This window comes from Coptis chinensis, chromosome 4 (assembly GCF_015680905.1).
Source record: "Coptis chinensis isolate HL-2020 chromosome 4, ASM1568090v1, whole genome shotgun sequence".
In the NCBI taxonomy this organism is placed as follows: Eukaryota; Viridiplantae; Streptophyta; class Magnoliopsida; order Ranunculales; family Ranunculaceae; genus Coptis; species Coptis chinensis.
This window is the reverse complement of record NC_141459.1, coordinates 64,511,607-64,525,045: the sequence shown is the minus strand read 5'-3', so window position 1 is coordinate 64,525,045 and position 13,439 is coordinate 64,511,607.

Sequence of the window (13,439 nt, the reverse complement as noted above, 5' to 3'; positions counted from 1 at the left end):
TAATTGTATCCATATTTTCTTCATCTATTAATAGGACGGAGAAGCTGAAAAGGTTTATGATGGTGACAACCGTGATGATGCTGACAACGAAAATATTTGTTTAAAAGTGGAGCACTTTTAAGTATGCGTATATTTACGGATCCTTATATTTAAGTGTAAACATTACTGCGTGTTCACATTTTTTGAGGGGTGAGTAAATTTTAAGTGAGACACTGTATTGTACGTATGCGACTATGTAGTGTAGGATGGTTATGAAGCTATTTTATCGCAGCTACCATTTCATAGCCGTTGACTCAGTTGAGGGGAAAGAAACAGGCTATTCTCATGGATGATTTGTACTACAGGTGAAGGAATGCTACACTTGAAGAACTAGGATGTGATACTATCTCTGTACAATTAGGGAAAAACTCAAAACCAATTGTATATACAGATCAAAAATTTATTTTTTTCTGTGACAATATAGTTTACCTGTGCGACAATGTAGTATAAGGTCTATTCTATGTGCAACTAACTCACATTTATCTTATATACTGTTGTAATTTTTATCGTTATATTTAAGAATTCTATCTTCTTGATACTAAACACTGTCAAAAGTCCTAATAAGGCTATATTGGCAAGTATAACCGCTCAAACACCAACCCATGAATCAGGTAGCTTTCAAAAACTGGTAATTGTATCAACTAACCATAAATAGGATAAGAGCACAAGAACTTTGATGTCAAGATGTTTCATTTTGATTTGGAAATGAAGTATCAGCACTGGATACCCTTCTAGAATTTATGAAAGAGGATGATGGGAAGAATGTTTAGTCCGTAATGTCTCTTAAGCGGTTGTAATTCAGTTTTTTTGAGGTGCATAAGTATTTAGTTTATAATAATCAAATTCTAAGTATAAAGGATCCGAAGTTTTTGATAATAACTTTTTATTATTTCCTCCAGATCCATTTTATTTCTACCTAGATTCATAATTAGTAATCTTAAAGACTATATAAACAGGATGTATAAAACTACGTCGGATCCTACCTAAAACATAACCTAGAAGCAAATCCTCATTATCTAAACGAACCCGGAACAGACCATTGTGAAGTGATTCAGTAATTAAACCTTCATGTATCCATTTTTGTTGTAACTTGTTATTCAAACAACTATTCAGACTTGATTGTCTAATAGAGAGCTCGCTTAATTGTGTAGAAAAATATGGACTAATTTTAAACTTTTTAAATTGAATAAGCGTTTAATTATTAATTAAAAAATAATGAGAATGCTCTAATTGGTGAGAGTGTTGATGGAATTTAGCAGTATAATTGGTGGTTAACGCCCAAAAATCGCCATAACTCTGAGCCCACGAATCTAGCCCAACAGTTCCCACACATTCCTTAAATCCTAAATTCAAAAGAAAATAGTTGTCAGACACGTGCTTTCGAACTTTATTTTTAAACCGTTCTTGTTCCACGCAACAGTTGTCCAAAGAACAGACATAAAAGGGGGCTGTGTAAGTACCCTCTGTTCTACACTACAGAGCACGTGTCCACAAAGCAGGACGTCTCACTCCAGCCCGTCCCACAACATCTGATCGTACCAACGACCCAGAACCCAGGTTGTCCTTAGCAGCAGTTAAAACCATTCTTGGAGGGATATTAACTAGCGCAATCCTAGAGCTCAATCAACGCAACAATCAAGGAGACATTTACTTTCTAACATCAGAGTCCTAGTCCCAAAATAAGCAACATCTACAGTCATTAGCATATACCGTACCACTCTCTTCATTGATTGCTCCTCGACCGATATTCGTGCTAGACTAGTTAGGGAGTCCAGAATGACAACACTCCTCTGTTCAAGTGCAAAGATGTATGAACACTAGGAGTATGAACACTGAATGTTCATAGTCCACTAGGAGTATAAACACTGAATATTCATAGTTTAACAAGAGTAAGAACAATCAGTCTTCGTAGTCTACTAGGAGTATGAACACGGAATGTTTAGAGTCCAACAAGAGTATGAACATTTAGGATTCATAGTCCACTATGAGTATGAATATTCAGGATTCATAGTCCACTAGGAATATGAACACTGAATGTTCATAGTCCAGCCGTGATGATGGTGACAACCGTGACGATGCTGACAATGAAAATATTTGTTTAAAAGTGAAGCACTTTTAAGTATGCGTATAATGTACTTCCCAAATGCAATTATAATTATAGATCCTTATATTTAAGAGTAAACATTACTGCATGTTACATTTTTGGTTTCAAAACTTGGAGTGGTGGGTAAATTTTAAGTGAGACACTGTATTGTACGTATACGACAATGTAGTGTAGGCTGGTTATGAAGCTATTTTATCTCAACTACCATTTCATAGCTGTTGACTCAGTTAAGGGGAAAGCAATAGGCTATTCTCATGGATAATTTGTACTACAGGTGAAGGAATGCTACACTTGAAGAACTAGGACGTGATAATATATTCTTACAATTTGGGAAAAACTCAAAACCAATTGTATATGCAGATCAAATATTTATTTTTTTCTGCGATAATGTAGTTTACCTGTGAGACAATGTAATATAAGGTCTATTCTATGTGCAACTAACTCACATTTATCTTATATACTGTTGTAATTTTTATCCTTATATTTAAGAATTCTATCTTGTTGATACTGAACACTATCAGAAGTCCTAATAAGGCTATATTGGCAAGTATAACCGCTCAAACACCAATCCACGAATCAGGTAGCTTTCAAGAACTGGTAATTGTACCAACTAACAATAAATAGGATAAGAGCACAAGAACCTGATGATAAGAAGCTTCTTTCTTTGGACATTTTCTGCTTCTTTAGACGAAAATCAGAAGGGTCAAACACGTCAATTTTGTAAAACCACTGAGGTGGTGGCTCTGTGGATAGACAGGTAAGGAGGGCCACATAGGAAGGATTGAAAATCAAATATTGGTTTCCTATGTTGAAAGTCATTGGCAAAATCTTCTTTTCCAAAACCTCAACAATCAAATTTGGGTTGGTAACCAAATGAGTTTTCTCACCACCTTCCACATCAACTTAATTCATATCAAGGAGAAAACCAAATGGAGACTTTTTGAAATGTTTGGTTTCATCGTTGTCGAATGTGGAAAACAGTTGCTTTTCTAAATGTAAATTGAAATCAACTTTTCAACCAACATTTCAATCCAAATTTCTGCCTTTTAAATCGGATTTAAATTTTGGAAATGTTGGGTTTAAAATTTAAATCCGATTTAAATCGGATTTAAATTTTGGAAAACATGTCGTTTAAATCGCCTAATTGGAACTATGTGGAGAAAGAGAAGGAGGTGAAGAATAAGGTTGTTTCGAAGAAAAAGGAAAAGCCAAAACCTCCTCTGCTGAGAAACATCAAAGTTACTTGTCGATGTTCTCCAAAAATGTTGGAAGAGCAACTATTTTCCATATTCGACAACGATGAAACCGAACATTTCAAAAAGTCTCCATTTGGTTTTCTCCTTGATATGAATTCAGTTGATGTGGATGGCGGTGAGAAAACTCATTTGGTTACCCACCCAAATTTGATTGTTGAGGTTTTGGAAAAGAAGATTTTGCTAATGACTTTCAACATAGGAAACCGATATTTGACTTTCAATCCTTCCGAAGTGGCCCTCCTTACCGGTCTATTCACAGAGCCACCACCTCAGTGGTTTTACAAAATGGATGTGTTTGACCCTTCTGATTTTCGTCTAAGGCATTTTTAGCAGGAGGGAAGACGCTCGATTCCGCTTGGGGCCGTTATGCTGACCGAGTTTGCTGTAGCAATGAAAAAAGCTAAGAGAGTTTCTTTACGTAGCGATCCGAACATCTGTGACGACATCCACTGACTTAACCGTTTGTTTGTGCTCAAGGCTTTCCTCTTGCCAAGTGGTTCGAAGGGCGTTGATGTCAAACATATTGATATTGCAGCTGATTTGAAGAAGTTTGACAAATTCCCTTGGAGGTATCTGACGTTTGAAGGCATTCGTGGTGGTGTTGAGGCTCTACAAATAGATATGGAGAAACACTTTCAGGTTAAACCGGAAAAGCCGTTTACCCACACCCTATATGGGTGTGCACTAGCATTTGAGTGTTGGGTTTTCCTTCATGTGCCCACTTTGAATGTCCACCGGATGGATGGGGAGATATTCCCCTGGTTTCGAAGTTGGGTGGGTTTCCCTATCGGTTTAGCATTCCTAAAGCCATCATTAGTGACGGTGGAACACATTTTTGCAACAAAGTTGTTGCGTCTCTAGTTAAAAAGTATGGAGTTACACATAAAGTGGAAACTCCTTATCATCCACAAACTAGCAGCCAAGTAGAAGTTTCTAATAGGGAAATCAAGAAAATCTTAGAAACAACTGTAAATCCTGATAGGAAAGATTTGTCTAAGCATCTAACTGATGCCTTATGGGCGTACAAGACTGCTTTTAAAACTCCTATAGGTATCTCTCCCTTCAGATTTGTATTTGGGAAACCTTGTCATTTGCCCGTTGAATTGGAGCACCGTGCTATGTGGGCTATAAAAAGCCTTAACTTCAATATTGATGAGGTAGGTGTCAAGCGTAAGTTGCAATTAAATGAGCTTGAAGAAATCCGTAGTGATTCTTATGATTTCGCAAAGGATTATAAAGCTAACATGAAACGTGTTCATGATAAGCAAATCTTGTGCAAAGAGTTTGTGGTTGGTCAAAAGGTCTTGCTTTACAACTCCCGTTTGCATATTTTTCCCGGGAAATTAAAAACCCGTTGGTTTGGTCTTTTTCTCGTTACTGAAGTCACCCCTTACGGGGCAATCACCTTGGTAAATCCCAAGGACAATAGTACCTTTTAAGTCAATGGCCACCGGTTAAAACAATTTCACGAGTTAATGTCCCCTGATATGGAAGAAGTCCTTTTACAGGACCCTGTCTATGAGGACTAATCTTTGTTGTTCGGTGTACTTCCTTTCACTTCCATATATTGGTAAGTGCACCATTCAGGTAACCGGGCCCTCCCTATGGAGTGCGTGGCTGTAACTACCGGATTATAAGTCCACATTTAATATAATTCACATTTTCCACTCTTGCATGTTTTCTCGATTTTTGAATCATGTTTCTCTATAGTGTGAATTATGTCTTTATTGCTTTTCATTTTTCCTTATATTAATCCGTATTCATAAAAAGTAAAAAAAAAATTAAAACCATAGAAATAGTAATCTAGGAAGTCTTGGGAATCTGACTTTAAAAGACCCACATTTAAAATAAATTTTCTAAACTCTGTTGTCTAAAATTTGTTTGGGGGTGGGGTGTTGGTCTTTCCATCCTTGATTGCTCAACTTTCAATTTTTGTTGCTTAGGCCGTTTAATCGTATTTTGATTCGGGTTGACATTATCTATGAATTTAGATTTCATTTGTTCGCATAACTTACATCATTCATGCACTTTGAGGCATTTTCCACCTTTGTATATGTCAACCATGGTTAGAATAGAGTGTTTTATGAATCATTGGATTGGAAATTCTCTCTTGATCGTTTTCATATCTCATTCGCAAAAATCAAACCGGTAACGAATCAAGAATTTCAGTTTTAAGTTTGTGCGCATAAAAACGGAATGGTTAAAAATCGAATTGGGCTTGGGCCCAAATATCGCTCACACGTGCGCGGCACATGCATCTTCCTCAAATCCAAAACCAGTTCGCGATTCATCTTCTCCAATTCCACCAACCAAACCAAACCCCCCCAAAAAAAAAAAAAAAAAAAGGAGAAATCCAAATACCACCACACCAAAAAGGTTTCCCCCACTCCAAATCTTCTCTACATCATCTCCACCACCATTATCAACAGTTTAATGCACCAAAAATACCAAAAAAACCAACAAATTCCAACCACCACCGCGCCCACTCCAAAATTTTGAGTGAGTTTGATTCAAACTCATTCCCAATAGTGTACTCTAACCCACTCTTCATTCCAAATTCAATGGCTCAACACCGACGAATTTAGCCGGAACAAGCTTTTAATGCCGACCACTTTGCACCATTTTATAGTGACGAAATAATTCAGCGGAATTGGAAAGGTTTGTGGTATTCAGAGGACGACTTTTATCACTCCGATTTGGTCCAACAATTCTATAAGAAGAGGGAGTTGGAGGGTCAGAATGTTTTTGTGAAGGTGCCTGCGACGAGGAGAGAAGTTTCTAGAGATTTGTCGGCTGATATTTTAGGCATTACGCCAGAACGCCATCTCGAAGCCACCTTGCAGGAATCCCAGTATGCTGGAGTTCCTGCATTGATGAAAGACACTGTCATGGAGGGTGAGTACAATCCGAAATCGCATTGCGTTCGACAGCGGTCACTAAGAGCCAACCACCTGGTTGTAGCTCAGTCGGTTGGTAATAATGTCATTGGGAAAGAGAAGTTCAGTGACATCGATCTTAACTGTCTGCACGTACTCTGGATATTACAGGAAAAGAGGTATAAATTCTGCATCTTCGATTTTATATTAAATATGATTAGAGGAGTTGGAAAAACTATTGCACCTTTCCCTGTATTAATCACTAAGATCATGATGTCTTTTAGAGCTGTTACAAAAACTGAGCGTATTATGTTGAAATTGCATGAGAATGCAATTGCTTATACGGACTGTATTCAGAAGGTTTGGAGATTGCCGGGAGATAGGGTTGTGGAAGAGGGGGATTCGGATGATGAGGACACGACATGTTTTGATGCCAATGCCTTGGAGAGGTGTAATTCGGATATGGAACGCATGTTAGTGCTGGATCGTGGCTTGCGTTCCCTTAATAATATTTGTGAAGACTTACGGACTAGGCAGGTTAACATTCAACATAACCAAGAGAGCCTTCAAACAAATTTTGAATTTATCAACGATGGTCAAACGGATCTCCAGGTTAACATGGAGACTATCGTCCAGCGTGAGGATGAGCGTTGGGTAGAGATAAAGGCATTTATGGAGGCACAGTGCCGGTTCCGAGTGGAAATTCTAGAGCGCATGCCACCCATGGGGTGTTCTTCCTCAGAGGAGTCTGTGAGGCACGAGTGTCGTCATCGAAGGACGGATGACTCGGGCCCATCTTCATCCCAGGGCCCATCTTCATCTCATGGCCCTTCGTCATCTCGTGGCCAGTAGTTTAGGAAAATTTGTTGTTTTGATGTTGTTTTTATTGTTTTTTTAGTAGATTGGATATTGAGTTGTTAAAATTGATAGTTAAATTTGAATTCTATAGTTAATTGTTATTTTAATTTCTATTTTAATTTAATTTGGTTTTTGTCTGAGCATGCGATGATGTTTGCATAAATCCAACCTTCCGAATTGTTTGGGGGTGGTATTATTATTTGTAACATTGTTGTTATATTATCCACTGTTTTAGAAGTAATTTTGCAATCTATGAAAATATGAGTGTTTAAGAATATTGCCAATATTGGTGTGGCTAGGATATATATTGTTGTAGGATGGAATTTCAATGAATTAGGAAGTTGCTATTTTAAATCCAACCAAAAATCTATTAGGTTTGTTTTGGAATAATGAATCTGGGTTGTTTCCATTTTTGGTTTCGAAAATATTTTGTTTCCGTCAAATGCCTTAATAATTCAGGCAATTTGTTGAATTCGTTTTATAAACTAAAACCCTTTAAATACTTCATTCACTCTACACTTACAACCCACACCTCTCACTAGCATCTCTCACCTTGAACCTCTAGATTTTTTCTTTTCTTTTTCACTTCTGCCTGCTCAGACTACACGGAGCGCACTCTGCTCCCTACCAAGGCCAATTCAGAGTGCACCCTGCGCTTGAAACTCTGTAACTTGATCAAGGCACGAGCACACCCTACGCCCTCTCAGGCCAATTCTGAGCGCACCCCGCGCCCTGACCTTCGTAGCCACAAAAATTTCATAATTTTTTGCAAGTTTTTCCAAGGTTGTTTGCAGCAATTCATGAGTGTAATTGTTGTGATGACATCCCCTCATATCATACCAGAGCAGTCTTTCGAATACTTGTTAAGGAGCGAGACCTATGGAGGATGGTTCCGCGATAGGATTGTGCAGTTTGGATGGCGACATCTACTGGTAAGTCCCGACGACTCATATTCACCTCAACTAACTGCATATTTCTATAATAATGTTAAATTCTTTTGTCAATCTGATGGAGAACAAAAATTCTCCATCGAAATTAATGACACGATAATGGAATTCAGCAAGTTTTTGGTAGCGTTGGTTTCGGGAGTGCCTTTGCCTGATCCTACAAACACGTGGGGATATATGACTAATAATGCATACCTTTATGACTATGCGTATTTTCACGAGTATTATGGGGGAGGGGTGTTTCGTGTAATGGACTAAGGGCGATATAACATAGCCCTTGGCAGCATGTCCCTAAACGTCGACACTACCATGTTATTTATCCTGATGAATATTTTAGGGGAGTGGTAGTTTACTTCTACAAATAGTACCACTGGTGACGTTTTCCTTGCTTTAGCTGAGGGACGTCGCCTATATGACATTCCCAGAGTTTTAGTAGCTAGTCTAGCTAGAGCCCATAGAATGAGGCATAAGTATCTTCTTATGCCTGTTTTGGTTTGCCGCATCATGCACTGTTGTTTACCTGAATTCTGTACCCAGTTCATGGATTGGGTTGGGGTTGAAATCATGAGACCCACCAACTACGTTGTTTGTTCATTTTGAGTTATGACTTGGCCGGTATGGCAGGTGTAACCTCATTTGGTTGCTCCTTACACCTAATCAGACTGAGTAACACTTGACAGGTTAGCATGAGTTGATGATACAGGGCGAGAGGCTTGGCAAGTTATCATAGCATGGCAGGACACGAAGGAACCTCACTTCTTTATAGAAGAGGAGGATGATGGCACTTAAACGGTGGAGATAAGGTAAGTTTTTAGTTTCAATTAGTGTCTGCTTATGTCCTAAGCAATTTAATTCTTGTTATCCCCATAACGAGTGGAACTCATATAGTGTTGCGTCTATTTTTCTTTATCAATATTAGTATGTTTTAACTTTATCAATATAAGTTATGCTATACACTTAGGAATATTGGTATTGTTTTCTTTCTCTATGCTCTTAATAATCTAGAAGTCTCACATTAGCTTTAGCATTAGAATAGTTTTTAGAAACTTAGGTCAATATGTAGGTAATAATCTTGCATCTTTCTATAAATATATTGCATGAGTATCTATGATTGTTTGGCAGTAAGTTTTTGAAATCTAGGCTACAGTACTTATTCTACAAATCCTGTGAGAATATAGCCTAAAAACCTTATATGAGTAAAATTTTTGAGAAATGACACAAGGAAGAAGTAAATTCCGAATAGAGAAATCACATGTCCACTTGCTTGATCACTATACCATATTTCCTAAGTGAGAATTTAGGCCCTCTTTGGATCGATATAGCCAGAAATTCAAACCTATCCTAGTCACCCCTCTAAGCCTCTCTTTAGCCTTTCATAAACCATAATTCCTTTACCTTTTTACAAAAATAAAACAAAATAAAAAATCAACCTACCCATCTTAGAATGAGTCTGAGAATAGGATGAGTGAAGAAAAGAGAAGAGAAAAACCTATGTAAACAAAAATTAGCTAGTTGCTTCAGAAAAGTAAAAGAAAAAAAGTTTCCATCCAAAGAAAGAAAAGAAAAGAAAAAGAAAAATAGAAATAGAAATAAAATAAAAACTCTAAAAATAGAATAAAAGAAGTCAAAAAGCCAAAATAAAAAGGCTAAGGATGGAAACAAAGTGTAGAAGCAAAAGAACAAGATTTTCTCTAGTTACGTAATATGAAGACCCTATTAGCTCAGACTTGTCCTTTTTTAATATCCATTTCCTTCGTTCTTAAACTATCTCCTAATCCCCGCAACACCTAATAAAGACCTCTAGCTCAATTAGGAATAGGTTAGTGTGATAGTAAGTGGTAGATGTGTTTGATCGACTTCGACTTCCTTGTGTGTCATTGAGATTCTAAGGTAAAGTGTGCCCTCTGCACACTAGAGTAGTGAAACTTGAGCGGAAAAATCAGAGTGATTTTTGTCTTGACTTTTATGTGAGGACCTACTTAAGGACGCTATTCCAAAGTTTCAGAAATGGACCTGTTACTGCATTTCATAGCATTACTCATTGTATATATGTTTATTCGTAGATGATTGATTATTATGCATATATTAGCTTAGGTTTTGACTTAATTATTCTGTATTCATTGCTAGTGAGATGTATAGATATTTGAGAATAAATAAGGAAACAATAGTTTTATTTCTTAGTCGTTGTAGTATAGATGAAGTTTGTAAGTACCTTCACTAGAAAACTCTCACGAGGCTATAACTTGTCCTCTAAGAAATTCCTAGTGGTTTAAGGCCTTGTTGCATATGGTCAATACAATCGCACTCGCCGGAACGAGATTAGTTGGAACTCCATTTTTGGTCAATTATTCTAATTTCTCATATTTGCTTGAGGACAAGCAAAATGTTGTTTGGGGGTGGTTTGATAACAGCCCAAACTGTAGTTTTAACCCCTTAACAATATCACTTTTTGACCAATTATGTGATTAATAAGTAAGAGTTATTACTGTTATCGTGTTCTTATGTATTTCAGGCATTGGAGTCGAATATGTGCTAAAATGGGCCCCTTTTGCGAGATAATGGAGCAAGGGTTAGTTGCTAAGAAGTTCTATGATTAAAGGCTAAGATCCAAGGAGAAAAAGGCTATTTAAAGCCCAGTCAAAGCTAAAAAGTCAAAGTCAACGCGGGCAGAAACAATGCACAAAAGTTAGCAGAACTTCCGTAGGCTATATCTCTGGACACAGACCTTGTAATTAAGCCTATCTAATGGCAAAACGACCGGCTCGGAAGGAGCTTTCCAATGGTCCAAGTCTTGAACCAATTAGAAGAGTAAAAGTGGACGAAAAGGGCGTTGAAGTAATTTCCAGCTGAAAACCCCGTTGTGGAATGAAGAAATTAGGTTTTGGGCTCGATTTTCCGTCCCAAACCATGGCTCCAAGCCAATGTACGAAAAAGTGGATCTAGCTTCTTCAAGATGAAGGAACAGAAGCTTAGCTTTTAAAGCAATTCAAGATCTAGTTCAAAAAATAGTTTTTCTTTGTTAATTTTTACTTAGTGATAATTAATAGAATTAGTTTTGATGCCAAATTAATTAGTTTTAGAACAAGACATGAGTTTTATTTAGAATCAGATTTAGTTTTATAATAAAGATTTAGTTTTATGATTCAATTCTTATTTAGCTTTAGTTTGTTTTCAATTCATAATTAGTTATTCATAATCGTAGATTTAAATTAGTTTTAAATTCAGTTTTAATTCTTTTTGAATCTTAGACTATTGTTCAATTAGATTTATAAGTTTAATTCCCTATTCAATAATGACTTGTTCTTGTTGTTCTTGTGTTGTAAATGATAGTTTAATGATTCAAGGCTAAAACCTCCATTAGAGGGGTTTGAGGAAGCCTTGATGAAACTTAATTGTTGTTAGCGTTGAAATTAGTCGTAAAATTCTATTCAATTCTAGAAAGTAATTAGTTCACTATGAGAATGGGTTTGATTGCTTCACATGCTAGTTATTAGTTGGTAGAGATTACCATGAACAATTAGGGATTAGAAACACCCAATTGTTATGCGAAAGCATTTCAATTCAGATTACGACATTTTCTTCACTAGTGTATTAAGTTGAATTCAAGGTGGAATCAAATTCCCCTAATTTTTATCTAGATTCGAATCTTAGTATTTTAAATTGCCATCTTATTGTTTAGAACATTTTGATTACATTATTTCCATCCTTGTTCGCATAATTACATTAATCTGTACTCTCATTGACTTGATGGAACTGATAATCGTCGTTAACGTTAAGTCTAAAGAACTAGGAGTGGAACGAATTCTCTACTCCACTTATTGCAATAGCATTGAGAGTGTAGAACTTTGATATATAGAACAAGCGAAAGCATTAGTTTTAGTTACCTTGTCGTAATTGTATTCGTAGGTAAAACAATAGTTTTACCTTTATCAGCCGACGAGTAGGTGTGAGCAAAGCACAACGTGTGATTGCATTTGTGTTATTCCTCATTGGAAACATAGTTTTTTTAGAGCCAAGAGGTTATCATGTGCATACGAAGTATCTACCATTCCTAGCCAATATGGAGAATTGTGCCTCGTATGCTTGGGGTACTGCTGGGCTTGTGTTCCTATTCAGGTCACTCATGCGGGCATCACTCCGTCGTAAAGAAAATAACAAAGGCTGCAAAAGTGACTATAATTTTGTTTTGAATGTTTGCGGCTCTTCAACTCTACTGTTGGTAAGTGTTGTGATAAGAGCCCAAAACTGTAGTTTTAACCCCTTAATAATAATGCTTTTAGACCAATTATGCGAGTAATAAATAAGAGTTAATGCTAATTACGTGCTTTTATGTATTTTAGGCATGGAACTCAATTATGTGCATAAATATGCCACTTTGGGGATATAAAGGAGCAAAGGGTTGGTTGCTAGGAAGTTCTGGGATTAAAGGCCAAGACGGGCAGAAACAACACAGAAAAGTGAGCAGAACTTCCGAAGATCGTATCTTTAGACTAATTCCTCGGAATTAGCCTTACCTTATGTCAAAACGACCGGCTCGGAAAGATTTTTCCAATGGTCCAAACCTTGACCTAATCAGAAGAGAAAAAGTGGATGAAAAGCTTATTGAAGTTGAAGCTAGCTGAAAAGGGCCCTGTGGACTGAAGAAATTGGGCTTTGGACTCAATTTTCCGGCCCAAAACATGGACTCTCAGCCCATACACGAAAATGTGGATCTAGTCTCCTCCATTTCTATACACAAGACTTAGCTCTTAAGTATCAATTATTTTAGGTTAGAAGGTAGCCATTAAAGTTTAGTTCTAGATCTAGTTTTTGGATTTTAATTAATTAGTTTCTATTCCTTGTTTTAGTTTCATTCCTTGTTTTAGATTAGTTATTTGAATCATTGAATATCATTCATTAGATAAATAAAATAGTTAGTTCTTGTTAAATTCGATTATGTTATTTATTGAATTACTTAGATCTAAATTCAGTTATTAGTTGTTATTCAATTCTTAGTTGTTAATTTAGATTTTAATTATTGTTTAGTTAAATTCAATAAAGGTAGAATTTTTATATTATGTCTTATTAAATTTCAATTAGAAATGATAGTTTGATGAATTGAGGCTAAACCTCTATTAGAGGGGTTTGATGAAGCCTTGATGAAAACTTGATTGTGTAGTGTAGAATCGTTGTAAGAATCTATTCCACTCTAGAAGGGAGTTGATTCGCCATGAGAGTAGGTGGACTTCCTCACATGCTAGTTATGAATTCGTAGAGATGCCATGTATAATTAGGGATTAGAACGACCAATTCTTACCGTAAGAACGTAAAAATTGGATTACAAAAATCTATGCTAGTTCTTAAGTTGGATTTAAGGTGG